Here is a 12,688-nt window from a genome sequence, read left to right on the forward strand (position 1 = left end):
GAGTTGTGTATGTTTCTGTTGCCGACATGGTATAGCGATATTCTGTTAATAGGACACTGTTGTGTGAGGTTGTTACAGTAATTTTGATCTTGTTTTAAGATGGGGCATTGGTAGATATAGTAAGGGCAAGTGAATGGTGGGACATGTGTTGTACTGATCTGAAAACTGCAAGTGGTTCATAATCTTTTATTGGGATAGTGAGTATAGAGTGTTGGAAATTAGTATCATGTTAAGTTAGGGATGAGTTTTGCGGTAATGAAAGAAAAGAACTTGAGGATCTAGTGTGAGTGTGTGTAATAATTGTGGATCGTGAGTTCTGAGTATGGAGATGAATGCAAGTATAGAGGACTATGTCGTTTTGGCGGTAATAGGGAACAGTTGAAGTTTTGGTTAAGCTAAATATTTTGGGGTATAGGTTAGGTGGTGTGCCGAGTGAATTGAGTTATGAGAACTGTTAAGTAAGAGAGCCTTAGATATAGGAATGGTGAGTGTTTAGATTATAGGCGGTTATCTATGACATGTGATGGTGATGAGGATAATGAGAAGATATACCTAAGGATTTAGTATTAGTGAGTTACTAGGACGTAACATTTGTCTTAAGAGGAGTAGGATGCGATAAAAGAGAGTTTCATGGTTGTGCATGTTGTAGTATATTTGGAAGTAGAGTGTTGGTGTAGCATAAAGGATGGATCTTTGTTGTGATTGATTTTATTAAAGGTCATGGCCGTGCTTGTAGTAGTGTGATGTTTAGGAGTGTGAGAATACTTCGATAGTGTTGACAGTTGGATGATAATGTTTAGGAGTTCGAGAGTGTTGACAGTGGGATGATGATGTTTATGAGTGTGAGTAACTTCGAGAACGAAGTTCCTTTTAAGGGTGGTAGAATGTAACATTCCGTTTGATGTTATGAGTGTCTTGATATCGCATTTTCTAGTGGATGATATGTTACGGAGCTAGCAGCGTTTGTGGATAGTAGTTGGTAGTGTTTGGAGTTGGTGTCGAGAGAGACTATGATGTAGTTGATACGATATCGTGAGCCGTGTTGTGGAGGTAGGCATAGTTGGTGAAGTTGGTGTTAAGAGTTCATGTTTTATAGGTTGGGGTATTGTTTTGAGTTCGTAGTTGCGTTGTTGTGTCTTAATCGAGTTAGTATGTTTGTTTTTATGTATGGGTTGAACTTCTGGGACGAAGTTCCTTTTAAGGAGGGAAGACTGTAATACTACGGTTTTCTATGTCTATGGGTACTCTATCGAGTGGGGCTTACGCAGTCAAGTAAGTATGTTTTTACGCAAAACAGTAGTCTGCCTGATGGGTACTCGATCGAGTACGTGTGGCACTCGATCGAGTAAGGGGCACTCGATCGAGTATGTCATTTACTCGATCGAGTAAGTGTGTTTTACGGCTGTTTTTGACGGGTTTTTTTAATGATGCGAATTAGTATAAAAGGATTCCGTCATCCTTCTTAATCAGTTTTCACTTTTCTAAAAACCATTCAAGTGAGTAAAAGAGTTACGTCGTTCTCATTCTTCGCGTTGTTAACAAATCCCCAAGGCTAGGAGTGTCGGATCGTCTTGTTCTTTACGCCGTTGTGATCCTTGTGTCGAGGGTAAGTTTTATATATAATTTTTATAGCGTTTTGTTAAATTTGGTTGAAGCTCTAATTGGGTAATTTCGGGATTTTGGGAAGTATTGTTGATGTTAGATTGTGATTGTATGAATGTATGTTTGATAGGAAGTAATTTCAATGAAGGACGATGTTGATTAGCTGATTGTGACGAGCTTAGTGATTGTTGTTCCAGGTAGGGTTTTCCCTACTCAGTATTAATTACATAAGTGTGGTTGGTGATTACTGTTGTTGTATATCGTATGGGCATTGGATTCTGATTTGGTGATTGTTGGTAGTGTTGTTTAATTATTGTTGTGTAACTGTCTGTGATCTTCGGGGCGCGTCCCTGGCTGAGTGGACTCACTTGCGAGAGTGGCTTCACGCCCTTGGTTCGCCCTCTGTGGAACCCGCCACAAGAGGGGATGTGCACATTAAGGAAACTTGGGTTTATCGCTCAGTGGTGATGAGCGGGGATTTGGTGGGTACGGCTGCGGTCCCCCACTGGTGGTGTGGAGTACTTGTTGCGATGGGTACTCTGGCAGGGCTACACACTTTAGTGTGTAGTCAGTTGTGTGGAGATTGGAGATGGAGACTGGAGATTTGTTTGAGCTGTTTGTGATATTGTTCCTTTATGGTTTTTGTTTTCTGTAATCAGTATTGACCCCGTTTAAATGTTTTAAAAACTGTGGTGATCCATTCGGGGGTGGTGAGCAGTTATTGAGCAGGTATGAGACGATGCGCATGGGATAACTAGGATGAGTCATCACGTTGCAGTTTTAGAAGTCTTCCGCTATGTCGAACATTTTATAGTTGTTTGGTAGTTGTCAGTTTTGAGAACCTTGTATTTCCTTTTAACAGTTTTTGGAGTTTGGCTTGTATTAATTAAACTTTATTGTCATTTAAATACTTTTCGTTATTGTCTATTTGAGTATCATTGCCTCGGGTAACCGATATGGTGACGTTCTCATACCTTAAGTGGTCCTGGTAAGGCACTTGGAGTATGGGGGTGTCACAATAATATAATACTATAATATATATATCTGATCACTTTTTTTTTTAATCCAAATTTTTTCACAAATATTGGACTCTCTATATTCGCTCGAAAAAAAAAGCTTCCTTTAATAATAATATATATATATATATATATATATAAGTGGTCGGATCAGGTGAGGCCGTTAATTATGGCTAGGCGGCCGAACTCATCAAATTATTTTATTAACTTGGGCGGACTAATTGTAGATTTGAGCTGAAAATTAGGGGTCATCACTAATCTTATCATTTGGCCCAAATATTTTGTCTATCTAAAATAAACTCTCTCTCTCTCTCTCTCTCTCTCTCTCTCTCTCTCTCTTATTCCGTCTACAAACTCCAAGCGTAAAGCACAAGCAAAACCGTTAGCGACGATTGTAGCGATTTCCAAAATCAAATCAGCAAGATCAATTGCAGCAATTTGACGGAAAATTGTTCGTATATTTCATCAAAACAACATACAAGAACGTGATTTGATCAATTTCAGAAGACTTTATTCGATTAATTTGCAGGTAATTTCATAATTTTGTTTAAAATTGAATATATTCAAATAATTTTGTTAATTCAATCATAAAGTGATGATATAAGGTTCGAATTTGATCAAATTATTGAGCGATTTCGTAAATATAACGTTCGAATTTGATCAAGATTGAGCGATTTCCTTTACCTAGCGATTTTGTACTACTTATTACATTGTTTTTGACCATTTTGCAGCTCTAATTGCTATGGAGATTGTAGATATCACAATAGTTGATGATCATAGTGCTATTGAAATAGGTATTTCTTTTTTCTGAAGCTCTAATTATTGTTTTCTATTTCAGTTTTAATTTGTGAAATTTTGCGGATTATATGTTTCGATGTTGTGAACCTTGAAGGTGATTTTGTGAATCATAGAGCTTCTTTTGTGAACTTATATGGTAATTTTGTGAGACTTGGTCATAAGTGATTGGCCTCGCCTATTTTGCTCTTTCTCTTATCTTGTGAATCTGAGACCTTGTTTAGTGAATCTTAAAGCTTGATTTGTGAACATAGAAGATGATATTCTGAAACTTGATCATAAGTGGTTCAAATCACGTACTTTGTTCTTTGCCTTATTTTGTGAATCACAACCCTTGTTTTGTGAAACTTAGAGCCTGTTTTCTGAAACGCAAAGTTAATATTTCTTAAACTTGGTCATAAGTTGTTGAAATCACCTATTTTGCTATTTCTCTTATTTTGTGAATCTTAGGCCTTGTTTTGTGAATTTTACAGCTTTTTTTGTGGACCTGGTAACACTCCCTCTGTTGTTAAAAGTTTGATGTATGTGTTTTTTATTTGAATTATTGTTAACCCGTGACATGATTAGTGAATGTGAGACGTGAGTTTGTGAACCTCTTATCTTCTTAGGTGTTGATTCAAATGTCAACACTGAGGGTAGTGTGACGCCTCGTGTCGGTTGTGGTGAGGGTCCTTGCTCTAATGTTGGTTCTAGTCAGGATGGTGAGGGTTCTACTGTCGTCTTCACAACCCCTACAATGCCATCTGTTTCCACGCCTACTACTTTGGTAACTTGCACACCAAGTGGCAGTGAGCAATGGATGAGTAGGATTGAATAGAACTTTACACCCGTGATTGGCAAAATATTTGTGGACTTAGAGTCAGCGATGATGTTCTATAAAATTTATGCTATTGCTTGTGGGCTTAAAGCAAGGAAGTCTTCAAATAAGGGGTTTCGTGATGGTATTATTCGAACAAAATGTATGGTTTGCCATCGTGAAAGTTTTAATAAGAGGAAAAGACGTCCTCCCCAAGCTGGTGCAAAAACAACAGCCGTTGAAAGTGGTGACAAAACAGAAACTGGTGCTAAAAGTGCAAAAACCAAAGCAGGTGCTAAAACCGGTATGAAAAAGGGTGGAGGTGCAGATGAGGCTGAGAGTTCCAATAAGCAAACATTTACAAGGATAACCAAAATTAAAATGTGGGGTTATGAAGCGATGATCAAATTCAAGTTCCATCAAAACATGTACAAGATTGAACAGTTCCGCGAGGGTCACAATCACCCACTGACTTTGGTGAAAAATTGGGCATTTGAGAAACTTGCAAAAAATATAAATGAATATAATATGAACGAATATCATAAGAAGTTGATTATCCTGAATTAGAGAGCGAATGTTGGGGCTAGTTTAACAAACAACTTATGCAAGGAGCAAGCAGAGGGCTTTGAAAATGTGGGAGCTTCCCTTATGCAATTCAAGAAATTCCAACGAGATGTGAAGTGTTTCATTAACGGGAAGGATTGACACATGTTCGTGTCACGTTTAGAAACCCTCAGTGAAATGAAGGGGTTGGAATTTGCATATGAAACAGATTCTGACAAAGCTTTGACAAGGATTTTTTGGACAGATGCGGAAGCGAAGAGATGTTACTCATAGTTTGGTGATACAATTTCATTCGATCCAACTTATGCAACTAACAAATATAACATGGTCTTCACGCCTTTCATTGGCATTGACAATCATAAAAATTCAATAACATTTGGATGCGCGCTTTTAACACATGAAGATGATGATTCATTTATTTAGGCATTTCAGTAATTTCTGAAATCAATGGGTGGCAAAGAAAAAAATTACATCATCACTGACCAAGACAAGGGAATTATAAATGCAGTTGCAGGTGTGTTTGTATATCAATGACTCCTACTTTTGTGAATCTAGTTATTTTTTTGCTTAATCTAGGGACTTTGTTTGTGAATCTAGTTATTTATTTGGTGTTTGTAAATTTTATTCTCGGTATGAAGCGGCATCTTCAATTTGGTTTAGTTTGGTCAAGCGTAGATTTCTTATCTTGTGAATCCTAGATTTTATATTGTGAAACTAGAAGGTAATATTGTGAAAGTTGGTTATTTTGTGAATCATAGAGCTTATATTGTGAAACCTGGACCTCATTATGTGAAACATGGCCTTCAAATTTGAGAAATCATTTAGTTATTTTTTTGGTGAATCTAGGGACTTTATTCGTGAATCTAGGGACTGTTTTTGTGAATTTAGTTATTAAAAAAACAATCTTGACAATAGATAATGTGATTTTGTGACTTGCACTCGTGTTCAAAAAACCAAGACATCGCTTTTGCATGTGGCACATTATGAAGAAAGTAACAGACAAGGTTTGGAGCACAATTTCCAAAGACACTGAATTCTTAAGCCGTCTGAACAATGTTTTCTGGAGCGACGACGTGGAGCTTGAGGAATTTGAAGATAATTGGGCTAATGTCATTAGCAAGTTCTCATTAGAAGGAAATAAATGGTTGATTGGCAAGTTTGCCGAACGAGACAGTGGATACCCAATTATTTCAGGAATGTGCCGATGGGCAAAATTTTAAAAACCACACAAAGATTAGAGAGTATGAATAGCTTCTTCAAGAGATTTAAAAATAAATATGGGACCCTCGAAGAATTTTGGATGAGATTTGAGAGTGCCATGGACCAACAAAGGCACAATCTGAAGGTTCTCGAAGCATAAAGCGACAATTCAATCCCTGAAACCCTATTCGGGTCAAACTAGAAGGCCCATGCAGTAAAGGTCTATACACATGAAGTGTTCTCTGAGTTCCAACAGAAGGTTAAAGTTTCGGTAAATGTGTGTAGTGTTTGTGGATACACCTCATCAGATCCAGTAACTAATGAACAGTATCGATCCGAAATACTCAGGGGGGGGGGGGGTGGTGAATTGAGTATAGATAAATATGCCCACTTTTTCGATTATGTCCGTATAAAACGTGTGTGTAGTAATTAGTATGAATTTATTGATCAAAACTCGATTGTATGTGAAATGAAAAACAAAACGAAACAAATGAAAGAGATGCAAAGGACACACAAATTTTTGAAGTGGTTCAGTTTCACAGGTCGAAACTTACGTCCACTATTCTCGATTAATAATTTTAGAACCTTTCTATAGATTACAAAATTATCAACCCACTCGTACAACAAACTCTAGTTGTAACTCAATTGAGTATCGTTAAATAGTCGATCTATCTAACTTACGTTAATGTAAAAGTGTTTGATTGTTCTTTTGATGTTCACACAATTGAACGTATAAGAAATAAATCTAAGCAGTGTTATCCAAGAACGATATCAATAAATGTAATTGACAAATGAAGAACTCGACTTTTCAAAATTGAAAATAAAGTAATACCATTTTAAAAGCGTTTGCAATCAAAAATAATTTTACTCTATTTGCGTGATATATTTGAGAATGTTTTATGCGTGAAAAGGCTTAACCCTAAATAGAAGAGTGAAGTTAGTATTTATAGAAAACGTAAACTAGGGTGTGAAAAATCAAAACCCTAGGGCCGTGTATTTTCGTGTATGAGAAGAAAAGAATTCTCCTCTAATATTTTATCTGATCTTAAAGAAATAATATCTTGGTAAATTATAAAGAAGATATGAAATCTTTCTTTAATATCTGTTACAAGATATATTCTCATGTTTATGGAAAAGATATCTTATTTAGATAATACTCCGTAGAAGAGATATGGAATCTTTAACAAATTATTATCAAATAAGATATGCTAAACTCTAACTTGCACAAGAAGGAAAACGAGAAGAGGATCATGACCAAAGTAGCCGTCCTCTTCCACGAAACCCTAGGTGGCACGAAATCCTAGATGGTTTCCCCTTTAGGGTTTATCATGAACAATAGTATATATTCTATAGAGCATAAAAACCCATAAGTTGTATTACAAACCATAGAATAATAACTAATTATTCATCCAATAATAAGTATAAGATATAATCGAAATAAATACTTTAGTTTATAAAAACATTTCGAAATATTTTAAGCTTTAAAAACCAAGTTCTTCATAAGTTATCCAAAGTTATAGTGAAAAGAGCTATAACCTTAGATTTGATTTAGTAAAGTTATAGATGAAATAGCTATAACTTTACTTCACCACAATCACATCTAAAGATACCATTACCGAATGACGACCTATACTATCTAATCTTCCTGGAGATCTTCAGTAGTTGGACATCTTCATATCTTGAATATAAGCTCTTCATCTTGAGCTTCAAAACTTGTATTTGTCTTTGTTTTGATATAACCAACAAGCTTTGTTCAATGCTCTTGTAACATACAAGAAACTATTACAAGTACCAAATATATAGACACAACATATTTTGTCATTACCAAAACTCAATAGGACATTTAACTAAATGGTCCAACAAATTTCCCCTTTTTGATGATGACAAGCCTCCTATGATTTGTGTCTAAAGGAGGTTCCCTCTCAATGTAATACCGTCATATTGTAGAAGGGTCAAATGCAAAGCAAGACAAATATATTCAAAAGTATGGCATCTTAGGACCTTAATAGACTAAAGGTCTTGACAAGAAGCAAGCTTAGGTAAATACTATAAATCAAGATCATTTCTTCCCCTTCTTGACATCATCGAAAAGACGAGAACAAGATATAAAATAACCAGAATAATATAATAAGAGGAAAGAAAATAAAAGCAAACACATATTATAGAACGAGAAAGTAATCAACATCTAACGAAGTTTACGATAATATGTCTTAACTAACAAACCAAACGATTAATGCCAATGGGCCGAATTTAGACAATGCCAAAATGAACCAAATTGACATAAGAGTGTTTAAGCCTATGGGCCGAATAAGAGATTATTATTGTTAAGACAAAATATAAACCGAAAAACAAGAAAAGCTTAACGGCGAGGATGATTAACGGTATGAGGGTTGACATAGCCGGGTCTAGTGCGGAATTCAAGGGATTCAAGATGACCAAGGCACAAACGAACATGGTTAGTTTGGGTGGTCAAACATGTATCAACGTTTAACACCTTGCGCGAGAGAGCCTTCGTAGCTTCGAAGATAAGTCCCATCTCCTCTCGCATCCTTCGACCCCCCATCATAATCACCGCTCTTTCGCTCACCAAATTTTCCATGGACGATGTATGACGAACCATGTTGTGAACAACCGTGTCGAAGTCCCTCCTCATTAGCTCGACCCATTCCTCTAATCCCGTAATCAAAGCAACAACTGCATCAATACCAACGGAGGCGTCACTCTATTTTGCCTCCCCTGACCTAGCAACAACATCCATCAACAACCTCGTCCGCGCCTCCATTTTCTCATTGATTCCAACCATAAGCTCCTCCAATTTTTTATCCATAGTCGCCAAAACATCGGACGACATCTCCTTAATAACTCCTTTTGAAACAAATACAAACTCCGGACCCATCACGCCCAATTTCATCAATTGTAAAAATTTATCACCCATTGTATCCCGAGTCATAACTCCATAACTCGCAACATCGATAACTTTCTTGACCTCCAAAAGACGAGATATCCACATGCCATAAGGCAAATCGTTGGTTGTGGATACCTTGTCCTTTCGAGCAAGGACACTAGTTTGAATAATCCGATGAAAAACAAGTAATGGAAGACTCACCTTTCGTCCTTCCAACAAAGTGAAAATGGTAACCATCTCATAACTCGATATTTTGTCACGACCACCACGTCTAGGGAGTATGATACTCCAAGGAAAATTGATGAAAAACTTTATCTTTGGCGAAAAAGACGCGGTCAACACATTACTATTACGAGTAGCATCTTTATCGAAAGATCACTTAATCACTATCTGAACCTCATCCGTCATATCACCCTATTCTTGACTTGGATTAAATTCGAGTTCATCATCAGGAACCGAAAACAGGGAACAAAAATAAGCAATAGAGATGTCGACTCCTTTTCCATTCACCACAGCATACATAACTCCATTTGACACTTCAACGGATGCATAGAACTGGATGATTTCAATGGGATAAACCGGACCCGAGAACTCACAAATTGTCTTCCATCCTTGAATGTAAGGAAATCCGAGAAAAATTGAAAAGCTTCAATTTTTCCATACCATTCACTTGGATAATTTCGACCTCCATGAATGCCATACTATAGCACTTGATCAATCAACCGTCTTTCATCTTTTATAAGACGGAGTTTATTCAAGCCCATCTCCGTTGCATGTGGCATATACTCTCAAAACATGGTCCACCGAACACCATCACAGACTACAACTCCACGATCAACCACCACCTCTTCATCGCCAACATTCACCTTCTTTTTTCCTTTCTCTAAGTTCCTCATTTTACCTCCAACACTAGACTCGCCATGTGCTTGGATTGCAAGGGGATGTTTTGGTTTCGGTTGGTTGAAGGAGGTGTGGTATTGGTAGTGGTTTTGTTGGATTTGGTGGTTGAACGAGTGGTAAGGGTGGTTTGGAGTCTTTGTGATGGTGTCATAATGAGGTGAGGTTGAGTGTTTGGCATTTTGGGTTTTTGGATTTTTGGGTTTTCGAAAAAGAAGAGAAGGGATGATGGTGATGATGAGTGACGTGAGGAAGGAGAGGTTATATAGTATACAAGATGTTTGACACTTGGTAGGATTAGGAAAGTAGGTGGTAGAATTATGGTAGGAGTGAAATTTGTAAAAATTAGACGGGTGGCACAAGGTAGTTAAAGGATTTTATTTCCAATTTTACAAAATATAATCTAATGCAAAATCTTAGATAATATATGATGATATTTTGATAAGATATTGTAAATATATGACAAGATATTTAGTATATGATATGGTAAATAATATGTGGAAATAACCGAAAATAGATTAAGAAATAAGATAGTGAATTGCGGAAATTTTGGGCCAAGATATTTTGTGAAGACGGAATTTGGTTTGTATTATCGACATAAAATATAAGCAGCCCATAGACGGAATATTCTAGTAATATAATAAAATATTTAACAATTATAAACTTGCAGCGGAATATACGGACACAGTCATATAATCTCGTCTAAATCTAGTCAGTCATAGAGATAAAAACAATATTTATGACAAGTTTAGTTGCCACCGATTAAACCAATTTCCAACCGCAAATTCTCAAAACGTTCTCTAGCCAATGCTTTTGTCAAAATATCTGCCTATTGTTTTTCCGTACTACAAAACTCAAGTCGTATATTGCCTTTCTCTACTTGGTCTCTAAGAAAGTGGTGCGTAGTATCAATATGTTTGGTATGCGAGTGCTGAGCGGGATTTTAGGATATAATTATAGCACTTGTGTTATCACGTAGAATAGGTACACAACCAACATTCACACCATAGTCAGATAATTGTTGCTTTAACCAAAGTAATTGAGAACATACGAAGGCGGCAGCAATATATTCAGCTTCAGTTGTAGATAAGGCGACTGAATTTTGTTTCTTAGAAACCTATGTTATGATGCATGGTCCAACAAACGTAGCGATACCGGAAGTAATTTTTCTATCAAGTGAACAACCTGCATAGTCTACATCTGAATACCCTATGAGATCAAAATTACATTCAAGTGGATACCATAAATATAATTTTGATATCCCAATTAGATACCTCAAGATTCTCTTAACTTTTATCATATGCGATTCTTTAGGGCACGATTGAAATCGAGCACACACGCATACACTAAACATAATGTCAAGGCGACTAGCAGTTTGATATAGAAGTGAACCAATCATACATCGACAAGTCATTTCATCGACAGACTTACCATCGTCGTCTAATGTTAATTTCTTATCTGTGACCATAGGTGTGGGCATAGAATGAGAATTTTCCATTCCGAATTTCCCGATTAGTTCCTTGATGTATTTTTGCTGGTGAATCATGATGTCTTCACAAGTTTGTTGAATTTGAAGTCCTAGGAAGAACTTGAGTTCTCCCATCATGCTCATTTCAAATTCCGAGGTCATCAAATCTGAAAAATACTTACACATTCTATTATTAGTTGAACCAAAAATAATAGAGTTATTTAATGGGAATACTCCAAACTATTAGGGTGCTTCTTAAAAAACTCCAAATTTTGATTTAAGTAGAAATATACCCGACTATTACACTCTTTTACTTTTACTAGAACAGGTGGAAGGGCTACCTGTTCTCCAGGTTTCATTTTTTTTTATAATCTTCTTTTTCTTTTCTAAAAGCACTTATCTTAAACTAATACACCATTAATCTGCTATCTTCTCCAAAACGCCACTGAAGATATTACCCTTCTTTTTCTCCTCATAAATCGATTTTCGCAAAGTTTACATAATGAAAGAGATAAATAAGATTTTGACATGCCAATTAGTTAAATAAGATTTCATACAGTACATGACCTTCTTTCTCACATCAGGCTCATTCTTTTTATAATACACTTGATTAGTAAAGATGAAAGAGTATGTCAATAAATCAGGTGACAACCCATGAATCAGCATTTCGTCGAACATCTTGAGTGCAGTGTTGAACTCATCCGCAATAACCAAAATGTTAGAGAAGATTATGATATATTCTAATACAAACCCATGAACACATCATTCATATAACATGTTCTTTTTGTCAAACCATGTTCCTCAACCAAAGCATCAATTAAGTCCAACCTCTTTAGAGCTATAATTACTTTAATTTTATAAGCAAAAATTGGTAGAGTCTTAGCTTTTCATCTATTTTTTTGGATTCGACTTTTCTCTTTTGGTAAGGGTAAAGCAGGTTTATGTAGTTCAAAAATGAAAAGAGGTTTGAAGTCAAAGGGTAAATGAAAGGATGAGAAGAGAGTAGTGGTAGAGGAGTTGATAAACTAAAATGGTAGGTTGGATTGATGATTAGAATCATCAGTGGAAAAATTAGAGGTAAAGAAGTTTCAAGGAGGAATTTAAAAGATGAGAGAGGGGATTTAAACTGAAAAAAATGCAGGAAAGTTTACTTTGTAACTAGAGGAGGAGGATGAAGTTGGTACTCTGTATAAGACTAAGCATAAGGAGGAAAGTGGGTCGTGCAATAGATTTTACCTACAACTTCAGGTAAAAAGAGGGACAATTCTATTAAAAGAGAAGGGGTACTGACACGACTGTCGCAACCCTATCAAAAATAAACCAACCGGCTCTAACTAATATAGCAGAGGTAAGTCGGGTATCGTACTCCACAGGGAGGCGGTCACTATCTACTTGTTATTATAGTCTGTCACGGTCACAAAATAGGGGGTTTTGAATTGTTTTCT

Source organism: Silene latifolia, chromosome Y (assembly GCF_048544455.1).
Source record: "Silene latifolia isolate original U9 population chromosome Y, ASM4854445v1, whole genome shotgun sequence".
In the NCBI taxonomy this organism is placed as follows: Eukaryota; Viridiplantae; Streptophyta; class Magnoliopsida; order Caryophyllales; family Caryophyllaceae; genus Silene; species Silene latifolia.